The sequence below is a fragment of the Bufo gargarizans genome, chromosome 7 (assembly GCF_014858855.1).
Source record: "Bufo gargarizans isolate SCDJY-AF-19 chromosome 7, ASM1485885v1, whole genome shotgun sequence".
In the NCBI taxonomy this organism is placed as follows: domain Eukaryota; kingdom Metazoa; phylum Chordata; class Amphibia; order Anura; family Bufonidae; genus Bufo; species Bufo gargarizans.
In genome coordinates this window covers 163,484,454-163,497,302 of record NC_058086.1, presented here as the reverse complement: position 1 = coordinate 163,497,302, position 12,849 = coordinate 163,484,454, and positions in this window count along the sequence as shown.

Here is a 12,849-nt window from a genome sequence, read left to right as displayed (position 1 = left end):
ACAAATCGATTGGTCTCATCAGCTAGGGATCGACCGATATTGATTTTTTAGGGCCGATACCGATACCGATAATTTGTGAACTTTCAGGCCGATAGCCGATAATTTATACCGATATTCTGGGAATTTTCATTTTTGAAAAAAAAATAAAAAATTCCCACAAATCTGCTGAAAATTAATGTTTATTGTTAATGTGTATTTTTTATAAATCTTTCTTTTTCATTTATATTTAATATTTTGGTGTTTTTATTATTTTTTTTGTAACTTTTTTTTTTTAACTAACTTTTAGCCCCCTTAGGGACTAGAACCCTTGTCCTATTCACCCTGATAGAGATCTATCAGGGTGAATAGGAGCTCACACTGTCCCTGCTGCTGTGTGCTTTGTGCACACAGCAGCATGGAGCTTATCATGGCAGCCAGGGCTTCAATAGCGTCCTGGCTGCCATGGTAACCGATCGGAGCCCCAGCATTACACTGCTGGGGCTCCGATCGGAGGAGCAAGGGAGAGGGGATCCTGTGGAGGGGCGCACTGCGACTGGGGTGGGGGGGGCCCTATGCGCCACCACTGCTTAATACTGGGGGGGAGGGGGGGCGCACTGCGCCACCAATGCTTAATACTGGGGGGGCTTGGGGGGAGGCGCACTGCGCCACCAATGCTTAATACTGGGGGGGGGGCGCACTGCGCCACCAATGTCTGATACTGGGGGGCTTGGGGGGGCGCACTGCGCCACCAATGAAGCTTAATCTCACATTTATTCATATACAGGAGGCGGGAGCTGGCTGCAGGATCACATAGCCGGCTCCCGACCTCTATGAGCAGTAGCTGCGATCCGCGGCACCTGAGGAGTTAACTACCGCAAATCGCAGCTACAGCTCATAGAGGCCGGGAGCCGGCTATGTGATCCTGCAGCTCCCGCCTCCTGTATATGAATGAATGATAGATTAATCTTCATTGGTGGAGCAGTGGCCATAGCTCCTCCCCTCCTCCTGTCCCCTGTCCTTACATTGGCGGCAGCGGCAGGAGCAGCACAGGGGGAGGAGACACTGCTCCTTCTCCCCTGTGCTGCTAAGGGGAACACGGAGAGCGCTGTCAGCAGCGCGATCTGTGTTCCCCATACAATATCGGCAAAATAGATGCCGATACCGATAGTGTTCAAAATCCTGAATATCGGCCGATAATATCGGTAAATCCGATAATCGGTCGATCCCTATCATCAGCAAGAGTTCTTCACCTGTGAGGGGCTGTCCACCAGCTCCTTGATTGATGGGGTCAGACGTCTCATTCTCCCCAATCTCGTGCCTGCTCTGCTGCTCCGAGTAGTGGTGCAAGCACAGAGGTTCTGCCTCCACTAGTAGAGCAGTGACTTCTCCTGTGCCGCTACCCAGAAGTGTATGCGCCGTTGCTGCACCAGTAGCGGAAGCATAGCCTCTGCACTTGCGCCCATACTCAGATGATGAGACAAATCAAATCTCTCATCTCTAAACATATTCTGAGTTCTGCCTCAATCAAAGACCAGTAGGTTTAACATACTAAACTACACCATAGTCTATAGACATCATCAAGTTAGCATATGGCATTGACCATTGAGTGTTACCATTCCCCTTGTCAAAGAGCGTTGCCACTGACATACATACTGTCAGTGTCCAATCATTGTTGACAGTACCGTCCTGGATACATGTACTTCACAAGAAGAATGGTAGCACCCATTTGTCTATTAGGCCTGAGTTACACTGAGACATTTTGTGAAATATAAGCATTTCCTATAACAGAGCTGTTAGGAGAGGTTAAGGCTCCTCGATAAATCCAGTGACTCCTAGGTGATGTCTTTTCTGATTGTAGACATTATCTTTCCTTTTCTTCTCCATCCAGCCCGGACTGCCATGATGACTTTGACTGTCTACTGCAAACTTTGTTGTTGAGACGTCTTTGACCCCTTCACTTTTGCAGCCACCCCCAGCCTCTATACCCACACAAATAAATTCAGACTCTAGACTGGACCCCAAAATATATATCGACCCAGGAATAAATACAGATAGACTTAATAGATACAGATCCTTGAATAAATCCCTAAATAAATTCAGACCCCAGAATAAACAGACCCGGGAATAAATACAAAGTCACTCACACCTCCTGGATGCTTTCCCTTCTGGATTCAGGTCTTTTAACACCTGCACCCGCAATCTTATGGTCCTGTGATCATGTGCAATGCAGTTTGTCATTGTTTTGACACAATTCACAGCACAAATGCATCAAATCTTTGGATCATCGCACAAACAGTTTTGTTGCTGTTTTTACAGTAATTTTCAGCAAAAACAATAATAACACCACTGTGTGCATCAACTTTTTGTCCACTTTGGGCAACCCTGGACCCCCCCAAGAGTATTGAATTCTGAGTGGCTACCCAAGCCGCCCATTTTATCATCTAAAAATAGCCAGTCTATACTTTCGATTGGTTAAGCCTTGTATGCTATAAGCGTGAAAGAAAATGTAACTGAATAAGGGCGGTGAGGAATCCAAATTTACATAACATTGTTATCATTGTCGATGGATGTAGCATGCAGGAATTTTATTGTATGTTTGAATCCATGACTGAAAACAGAAAGTATACAATTTGAAATTTCTTTTTTGTTTTCATTGATTATAAAAATGTAATAAAATTTAATCTACAAGAAAATGTAACTGAAATATACTCAAGGCGGGAGCAACCACAGATCTTTTATGACTCTATTACCTAATTGATATTAAAAAACTTAAGCTGCACCCCTGGAGGGAGGAGACAGATGATGTATGCATATGGTAAGTGGGCCATAAGCCCAGTCTATGAAGCTATTCTCACAGGTGCACACAATATGGCAGAATCTTTTTGTTTTATGTATCTAATGTCTATGATTGAAAATCTTTCCTGAAAATCTCTGTTGTAGAAAATCCAATACACTCACCTCTATATGATCAGGATAGTACAGGCAGGAATGCTATTTAACAACTATTGGTTGTAGTAGGTTTACCGCTGAAATGCATTTTTTTTTTTTACTTCATTGTATTATTTTATTTGTTTTAATAAACTTGCCATTCAATATCCAATGCGGCGTCCTGCTTAGGGTACTTTCACACTAGTAATTCTTTTCTGGTATTGAGTTCCGTCCTAGGGGCTCAATACTAGAAAAGAACTGATCAGTTTTATCCTAATGCATTCTGAATGGAGAGCAATCCGCTCAGGATGCATCAGGATGTCTTCAGTTCAGTCACTCTTTATTTTCTCCGTCCAAAATTTCGGAACACTTGCCAGAATTCCGGATCTGGCATAATATTCAATTGAAATGCATTAATGCCAAGTGTTCCGGCAAAACGGATCCGGTTTTCCGGTCTGCGCATGCGCAGACCTTTAAAAATGCCAAAAAAATAAATACCGGATCTGTTTTTCCAGATGACACCGGAGAGACGGATCCGGTGTTTCAATGCATTTGTTAGACGGATCCACATCCGGTTCTGTCTATAAATGCTATCCGTTTACACACAGATTTCCGGATTCGGCAGGCAGTTTCTTCACAACGCAAGTGTGAAAGTACCCTTATCCTGTTTTCTATTCCAATAAACACAGTGATAATAAACTGTGATGTCAGTAAAGGGACACATGTACACAGTGATGTCACAGTACAGGGATAATAAACACAGTGATGTCACACACTACAGGGATAAGAAACACAGTGATGTCACAGTACAGGGTAATAAATACAGTGATGTCACAGTGCAGGATGTCACAGTGCACGGATAATAAACACAGTAATGTCACAGTACTGGGATAATAGACACGGTGATGTCACAGTAAAGGGGAAATAAACATAGTGATGTCACAGAACAGGATAATAAATACAGTGATGTCACAGTACTGGGATAATAGACATGGTGATGTCACAGTAAAGAGAAAAAAAACACAGTTGATGTCACAGTACTGGGAGAATAGACACGGTGATGTCACAGTACAGGGATAATAAACACAGTGATGTCACAGTACAGGATAATAAACACAGTGATTTCACAGTAAAGGGAAAACAAACTCAGTGATGTCACAGTACAGGATAATAAACACAGTGATGTCACAGTACAGGGATAATACACAGTGATGTCACAGTACAGGATAAAACACAGTGATGTCACAGTACAGGATAATAAACACAGTGATGTCACAGTACAGGGATAAAAACACAGTGATGTCACAGTACAGGATAATAAACACAGTGATGTCACAGTACAGGGATAAAAACACAGTGATGTCACAGTACAGGATAATAACACAGTGATGTCACAGTACAGAGTAATAACACAGTGATGTCACAGTACAGGATAATAAACACAGTGATGTCACAGTACAGGATAATAACACAGTGATGTCACAGTACAGGGATAATAAACACAGTGATGTCACAGTACAGATAATAAACACAGTGATGTCACAGTACAGGGAATAAACACAGTGATGTCACAGTACAGGGATAATAAACACAGTGATGTCACAGTACAGGGATAAAAACACAGTGATGTCACAGTACAGGGATAAACACAGTGATGTCACAGTACAGGGATAATAAACACAGTGATGTCACAGTACAGAGATAAACACAGTGATGTCACAGTACAGGATAATAAACACAGTGATGTCACAGTACAGGGATAATAAACACAGTGATGTCACAGTACAGGATAATAACACAGTGATGTCACAGTACAGGATAATAAACACAGTGATGTCACAGTACAGGATAATAAACACAGTGATGTCACAGTACAGGATAATAAACACAGTGATGTCACAGTACAGGATAATAACACAGTGATGTCACAGTACAGGGATAATAACACAGTGATGTCACAGTACAGGGATAAAAACACAGTGATGTCACAGTACAGGGATAATAAACACAGTGATGTCACAGTACAGGATAATAACACAGTGATGTCACAGTACAGGATAAAACACAGTGATGTCACAGTACAGGAATAAACACAGTGATGTCACAGTACAGGGATAATAACACAGTGATGTCACAGTACAGGATATAAACACAGTGATGTCACAGTACAGAGATATAACACAGTGATGTCACAGTACAGGGATAATAAACACAGTGATGTCACAGTACAGGATAATAACACAGTGATGTCACAGTACAGGATAATAAACACAGTGATGTCACAGTACAGGGATAATAAACACAGTGATGTCACAGTACAGGATAATAAACACAGTGATGTCACAGTACAGGATAATAAACACAGTGATGTCACAGTACAGGATAAAAACACAGTGATGTCACAGTACAGGGATAATAACACAGTGATGTCACAGTACAGAGATAATAACACAGTGATGTCACAGTACAGGGATAATAAACACAGTGATGTCACAGTACAGGGATAATAAACACAGTGATGTCACAGTACAGGGATAATAAACACAGTGATGTCACAGTACAGGGATAATAAACACAGTGATGTCACAGTACAGGGATAATAAACACAGTGATGTCACAGTACAGGGATAATAAACACAGTGATGTCACAGTACAGGGATAATAAACACAGTGATGTCACAGTACAGGGATAATAACACAGTGATGTCACAGTACAGGGATAATAAACACAATAATGTCACGTACAGGGATAATAAACACAGTGATGTCACAGTACAGGGATAATAAACACAGTGATGTCACAGTACAGGGATAATGAACACGTGATGTCACAGTAAAGGGATATGAACACAGTGATGTCACAGTACAGGGATAATGAACACAGTGATGTCACAGTACAGGATAATAAACACAGTGATGTCACAGTACAGGATAATGAAACACAGTGATGTCACAGCAACGAGAGATAATGAACACAGTGATGTCACAGTAGCAGAGATAATAAACACAGTGATGTCACAGTACAGGGATAATACACACAGTGATGTCACAGTACAGGGTAATAAACACAGTGATGTCACAGTACAGGGATAATGAACACAGTGATGTCACAGTACAGGGATAATAACACAGTGATGTCACAGTACAGGGATAATAAACACAGTGATGTCACAGTACAGGATAATAAACACAGTGATGTCACAGTACAGGGATAATAACACAGTGATGTCACAGTACAGGATAATAAACACAGTGATGTCACAGTACAGGATAATACACACAGTGATGTCACAGTACAGGGATAATAAACACAGTGATGTCACAGTACAGGATAATAACACAGTGATGTCACAGTACAGGATAATAAACACAGTGATGTCACAGTACAGGATAATAACACAGTGATGTCACAGTACAGGGATAATAAACACAGTGATGTCACAGTACAGGATAATACACAGTGATGTCACAGTAGAGGATAATAAACACAGTGATGTCACAGTACAGGATAAAAACACAGTGATGTCACAGTACAGATAATAACACAGTGATGTCACAGTACAGGGATAATAAACACAGTGATGTCACAGTACAGAGATAATAAACACAGTGATGTCACAGTACAGATAATAACACAGTGATGTCACAGTACAGGGATAAAACACAGTGATGTCACAGTACAGGATAATAACACAGTGATGTCACAGTACAGGGATAATAAACACAGTGATGTCACAGTACAGGATAATAACACAGTGATGTCACAGTACAGGATAATAAACACAGTGATGTCACAGTACAGGATAATAAACACAGTGATGTCACAGTAGAGGATAAAACACAGTGATGTCACAGTACAGGGATAATAAAACACAGTGATGTCACAGTACAGGGATAATAAACACAGTGATGTCACAGTGGGATAATAACACAGTGATGTCACAGTACAGGGATAATAAACACAGTGATGTCACAGTACAGGATAATAAACACAGTGATGTCACAGTACAGGATAATAAACACAGTGATGTCACAGTACAGGGATAATAACACAGTGATGTCACAGTAGGGATAATAAACACAGTGATGTCACAGTAGAGGATAATAACACAGTGATGTCACAGTAGAGATAATAACACAGTGATGTCACAGTACAGGGATAATAAACACAGTGATGTCACAGTACAGGGATAATAACACAGTGATGTCACAGTACAGGATAATAAACACAGTGATGTCACAGTACAGGATAATAAACACAGTGATGTCACAGACAGGGATAATAACACAGTGATGTCACATACAGAGATATAAACACAGTGATGTCACAGAGAGATAATAAACACAGTGATGTCACAGTACAGGGATAATAAACACAGTGATGTCACAGTACAGGGATAAAACACAGTGATGTCACAGTACAGGGATAATAAACACAGTGATGTCACAGTACAGGGATAATAAACACAGTGATGTCACAGTACAGAGATAATAAACACAGTGATGTCACAGTACAGAGATAATAAACACAGTGATGTCACAGTACAGATAATAAACACAGTGATGTCACAGTACAGGGATAATAAACACAGTGATGTCACAGTACAGGATAATGAACACAGTGATGTCACAGTACAGAGATAATGAAACACAGTGATGTCACAGCCCAGGGATAATGAACACCGTGATGTCACAGTACAGGGATAATGAACACAGTGATGTCACAGTACAGAGATAATAAACACAGTGATATCACAGTGCAGAGATAATAAACACAGTGATGTCACAGTGCAGAGATAATAAACACAGTGATATCACAGTGCAGAGATAATAAATACAGTGATGTCACAGTACAGAGATAATGAACACAGTGATGTCACAGTACAGAGATAATAAACACAGTGATGTCACAGTGCAGAGATAATAAACACAGTGATGTCACAGTACAGAGATAATGAACACAGTGATGTCACAGTACAGGGATAATGAACACAGTGATGTCACAGTACAGAGATAATGAACACAGTGATGTCACAGTACAGGGATAATGAACACAGTGATGTCACAGTACAGGGTTAATAAACACAGTGATGTCACAGTGCAGAGATAATAAATACAGTGATGTACATTCATAATGAACACAGTGATGTCACAGTACAGGGATAATATACACAGTGATGTCACAGTACAGGGATAATAAACACAGTGATGTCACAGTACAGGGATAATATACACAGTGATGTCACAGTACAGGGATAATATACACAGTGATGTCACAGTACAGGGATAATAGACACAGTGATGTTTGAATTAGAGATGACCTAAAACATTCTACAGAATCATTTTGTCCAATCAGCATGGCTTATGTAAATGAAGGACAAATGATTGGACAACATGATTCTAAGAGCTCTGTTAATTGGACAAAAGGATTCTGTAGAATCTTTTAGCTGATCTCTAGAACTTGCAATACAGGGAAATTATTTCGCAAACCCACTGTTTGCATTCCACAACACGGGTATGGCGGCACTACGGCTGTGTGAATGGGCCCTTATATGGAGTCATAAAATGGCACTTATAGATGTCTGGACACATACAGTAATTGTAGCACCCTTCAAAACCATTGCCCCGTAGTATATAACATCTCCACAATACAGCACTGCATGAAGGAACCACATGGCGAGGCACAAGAACAAAGTCTGCAGAAATGAGCAGTTCAGTACGAAGATAACAACAATGGAGTTCTTGTATAAAATGTTTTGCAGGGAAAAAGGGAATTGATTACCTACAACTAAGAATCAAACTAAAGCTCCCATTTGTTAAAAACAAGTTGGGAAATTAAAAAAATTGCTTGACTGGTTGTTCTGGACAAACAATTTCTGCTTTTCCTTTGTTCTAGTATTAATTCTCAGTTGCCTCTAGATGGCGATGTTCTTCCCTCCAGCATCAACTCCTCTGACCATTACCTATTAGTCAGCCCTATCTTATTCATCATCCTAAATTGTTTTTGTCATTTGTAAATCTGCTTTACCCAGGTCATCTAGTAACCAACCAAAGTCTGGAAAGACTTTCTCTATTAAAGGGGTTGTTTTACATCATCAAATGGCATTTATCATGTAAAGAAAGTTAATACAAGGCACTTACTCAGGGGCGTAGCGATAGGCTCATGGGCCCTGGTGCAAGAGTTCAGTTTGGGCCCCCCCTACCCTCAATACCGTTTCCTAACACCACATCTCTGGTACAATAAGACCTATACAATCTATAATAAAATGTCATATGTACAATTGTACTACATAAAGAGACTGATATCACATTTAAAATAATATGCCTCAAGCATCAAAACATATTGGACCATTACATTTATAAAAGACTAACCTAATACCCTATAATCATTGTCTACAGGTGAAAGCAAAAGTGACCCCCAAAAAGGATAATAATCCCCCTGACAACCGGAAAAAGCTTCACAACTCCAATAAGCCAATCAAAACAAATCGCCTGTTTCAGGCATCCTACATGTTTTCTAAGGCTATGTTCAAACTGGCGTTTTTCTGTCCATTGTAAGATCAGAACACTGGACAGAAGAACTGACTGAATAACGGACGCAGTCGTGCAGACTTGTCTGCATCCATCATCATAGACTTAAAGGGCTTCTGTCACCCCCCAAAACTCATTTTTCATTTTTGGGCATATTAAAATCCTTATTGTACGACTATTCCCTATATAGGGCTCTTACCTTGTTCTGTGGCTTGGTTTCACAAAAAATCGATCTTTTAAAATATGCAAATGACTTCACTACCAGCAAGTAGGGTGTCTACTTGCCGGTAGCCGCCGCATCCTCCTTTCAGAAAAACGCCCCCTCCTCCTGCTGATTGACAGGGCCAGTGAGCGCTCTCCTCCTCCGGCTGGCCCTGTCTGCAATTCAAATCCCGCGCCTGCGCCTTACGTGTCTTCATTCGGCGCAGGCGCTCTGAGAGAAGGACGCTCGCTTCCTCAGCACTCCCTCAGTGCGCCTGTGCCGATGACGTCAAGTCTAAACCCGAAAGAGAAGACGTCATCGGCGCAGGCGCACTGAGGAAGTGCTGAGGAAGCGAGCGTCCTTCTCTGAGAGTTCCTGCGCCGAATGAAGACACGTAAGGCGCAGGCGCGGGATTTGAATTGCAGACAGGGCCAGCCGGAGGAGGAGAGCGCTCACTGGCCCTGTCAATCAGCAGGAGGAGGGGGCGTTTTTCTGAAAGGAGGATGCGGCAGCTACCAGCAAGTAGACGCTCTACTTGCTGGTAGTGAAGTCATTCGCATATTTTAAAAGATCGATTTTTTGTGAAACCAAGCCACAGAACAAGGTAAGAGCCCTATATAGGGAATAGTCGTCCAATAAGGATTTTAATATGCCCAAAAATGAAAAATGAGTTTTAGGGGGTGACAGAAGCCCTTTAATGTTAAAATGAAGATGGAAGCTTTCTTCCGTTACATTTGTTTATCTTTAAAAAAAACATTGCGTGCCCATGATACCCATCTCTCTCAGGAAAGACGCATTGCAGGTCCCTTTTTCCATGTGATACATATCTTGTAGGGTCCTGAGGTTGGTACGATAGAGAGATGAGCACTTCCCACTCCAGGGTTACCAACCTCCACATCAGTAACTTCTGGACAAGTGATCTAAAAATCATAGCTCAGACCAATTCCCACCATAAAGAGCATAAATGCCTGTTTTAGTATATTTTTTTTTTTTCTGGATTCAACTGAGGAGGCTACGCCACTGCACTTTTACTAATGTATTGTGATTGTTCATATTGCCTCCTTTGCTGTCTGGATTCATTTTTACATCAAATTATGCACTGCTCATATCCAGGGGTTACGACCACCCTGTAAGGCTTCGTTCACACCAGCGTTCAGCCTTTCCGTTCTCCAGCTCCGTTATAGAAGCAGGAGAACGGAAAGAACGGATTGGGCACATAACTGAGGCGAGCGGAGCCTACGGACCCCATAGACTATAATGGGGTCCGTTAGGTTTACGCTCAGAAGATGATTTTGGAGCGGAGACAAAAGTCCTGCATGCACAACTTTCGTCTCCGCTCCAAAATCATCTTCTGAGCGTAAACCTAACGGACCCCATTATAGTCTATGGGGTCCGTAGGCTCCGCTCGCCTCAGTTATGTGCCCAATCTGTTCTTTCCGTTCTCCTGCTCCTATAACGGAGTAGGAGAACGGAAAGGCTGAACGCTGGTGTGAACTCAGCCTTAGGCCTCATGCACACAGAATTTTTTTTTGCGGTCCACAAAAACGGTTTCCGTTTTTGCGGTCCACAAAAACGGTTTCCGTTGTTCCGTGATCCGTGTCCGTTTTTTCTTCCGTGGGTCTTCCTTGATTTTCCGATTTTTCCACGGACCCATTTAAAGTCAATGGGTCCGCGGAAAAAAACTGAAAATGGAACAACGGCCGCGGATACACACAACGGTCGTGTGCATGAGGCATTGGCTGTAAAAGTGCCAGCCTATATGCATCCCCACGGTCCCAACCAACAGAGATGCTGGTGCTTTTTCCTATAATGTGCAAGCACGACCACCGCTGCTGGATTACAGGGTGGTCGTAACCCTTGGATACGAGCAGTGCATAATGCAGCCAGCAAAGGAGGCAATATGGACAATCACAATACATTAGTAAGTGCCTGGTAATAACTTTCTCTACATGATAAATTCCATTTGATTATGTAAAACAACTCCTGTAATTATTGTTGTATGTCAAATTGTCTAATGTGTGGCCGGGATCATGCACACAAACGTATTTTCCGTCTGTGTCCATTCCGGGGTTTTTTGTGACCCGTATACAGAACCATTTACTTCAATGACTTTGTGTGCAATCCATGTCCATATGGCCGTTCCGCAAAAAAATAGAATATGTCCTATTAATTGTCCGCATTATGGACAAGGATAGGACTGTTCTATTAGGGGCCGGCCATTCTTTTCTGTAAAATGCAGGATGAACGCGGCCAGTATCCGTGTTTTGCAGATCTGCAATTTGCAGACCACAAAATAACAAGAGTCATGTGCATGAGCCCTAACCCTGAACTTCACATTCCATCCACTTCATGTATGTCCATATACAGTATTAATAGCCTTTACATACGGATGCGTGACCTTTAAGGGTGTCTCAGATGGCCTGGATTGTCCAAGTGTTTAATACTGATGATCTATTGTCAGGATAGGTCATCAGAATCAGATCAGCGGGGATTGAAGAGGCTGCGACAATCCTGTGAGAGCTGCAGCCTGCTCATAGGTCACCAAGCACAGCGCCATCCATTGTATAGTGGATGTGCTTGGTATTGCAGCTGAGCTTTATTTACTTCAATAGGACTGAGCTGCACCTACACCGTGTGGCCGATAAACGCGACACCACATGGACTAGAACAGGGATCAGCAACCTTGTGCCCTCCAGATGTTCTGAAACTATAACTCCCAGAGTGCTCCATTCACTTCTATAAGTGTTAGGCCTTTTGCACACACACGTTGTGCATCCTTTCCGTGCATTGGGGACTGCAATTTGTGGTCCCTAATGCATGGGCAACGTCCCTGTGGCAGCCGGGATGGATTGAGACCCATTCAAATTAAATAGGTCCGTGATCTGTCTGCACCACAAGTTCTATTTTTTTGCGGTGTGGAGGCACGGACAGAAACACCACGGGTAGGGGGGGTTCCAATCTATGCTTCTGTTCCGCATCTCATTGATTGCGGACCCATTTTAATGGTGCGGAGAGCACACAAGCCGGTGCCCGTGTACTGCGGACCTGCTGTATGCGGGCCGCAATACGACAACGGACACACAACATTCGTGTGCAAGAGGCCTTAGAAGAACAGCCAAGCATGTTTGCATGCTGGGAGTTGTAGTTTCACAACAGCTGGAGTGCCGAAAGTTTTTTAAGTGAAATTTCTGCGACAAATCTGCCGTGTG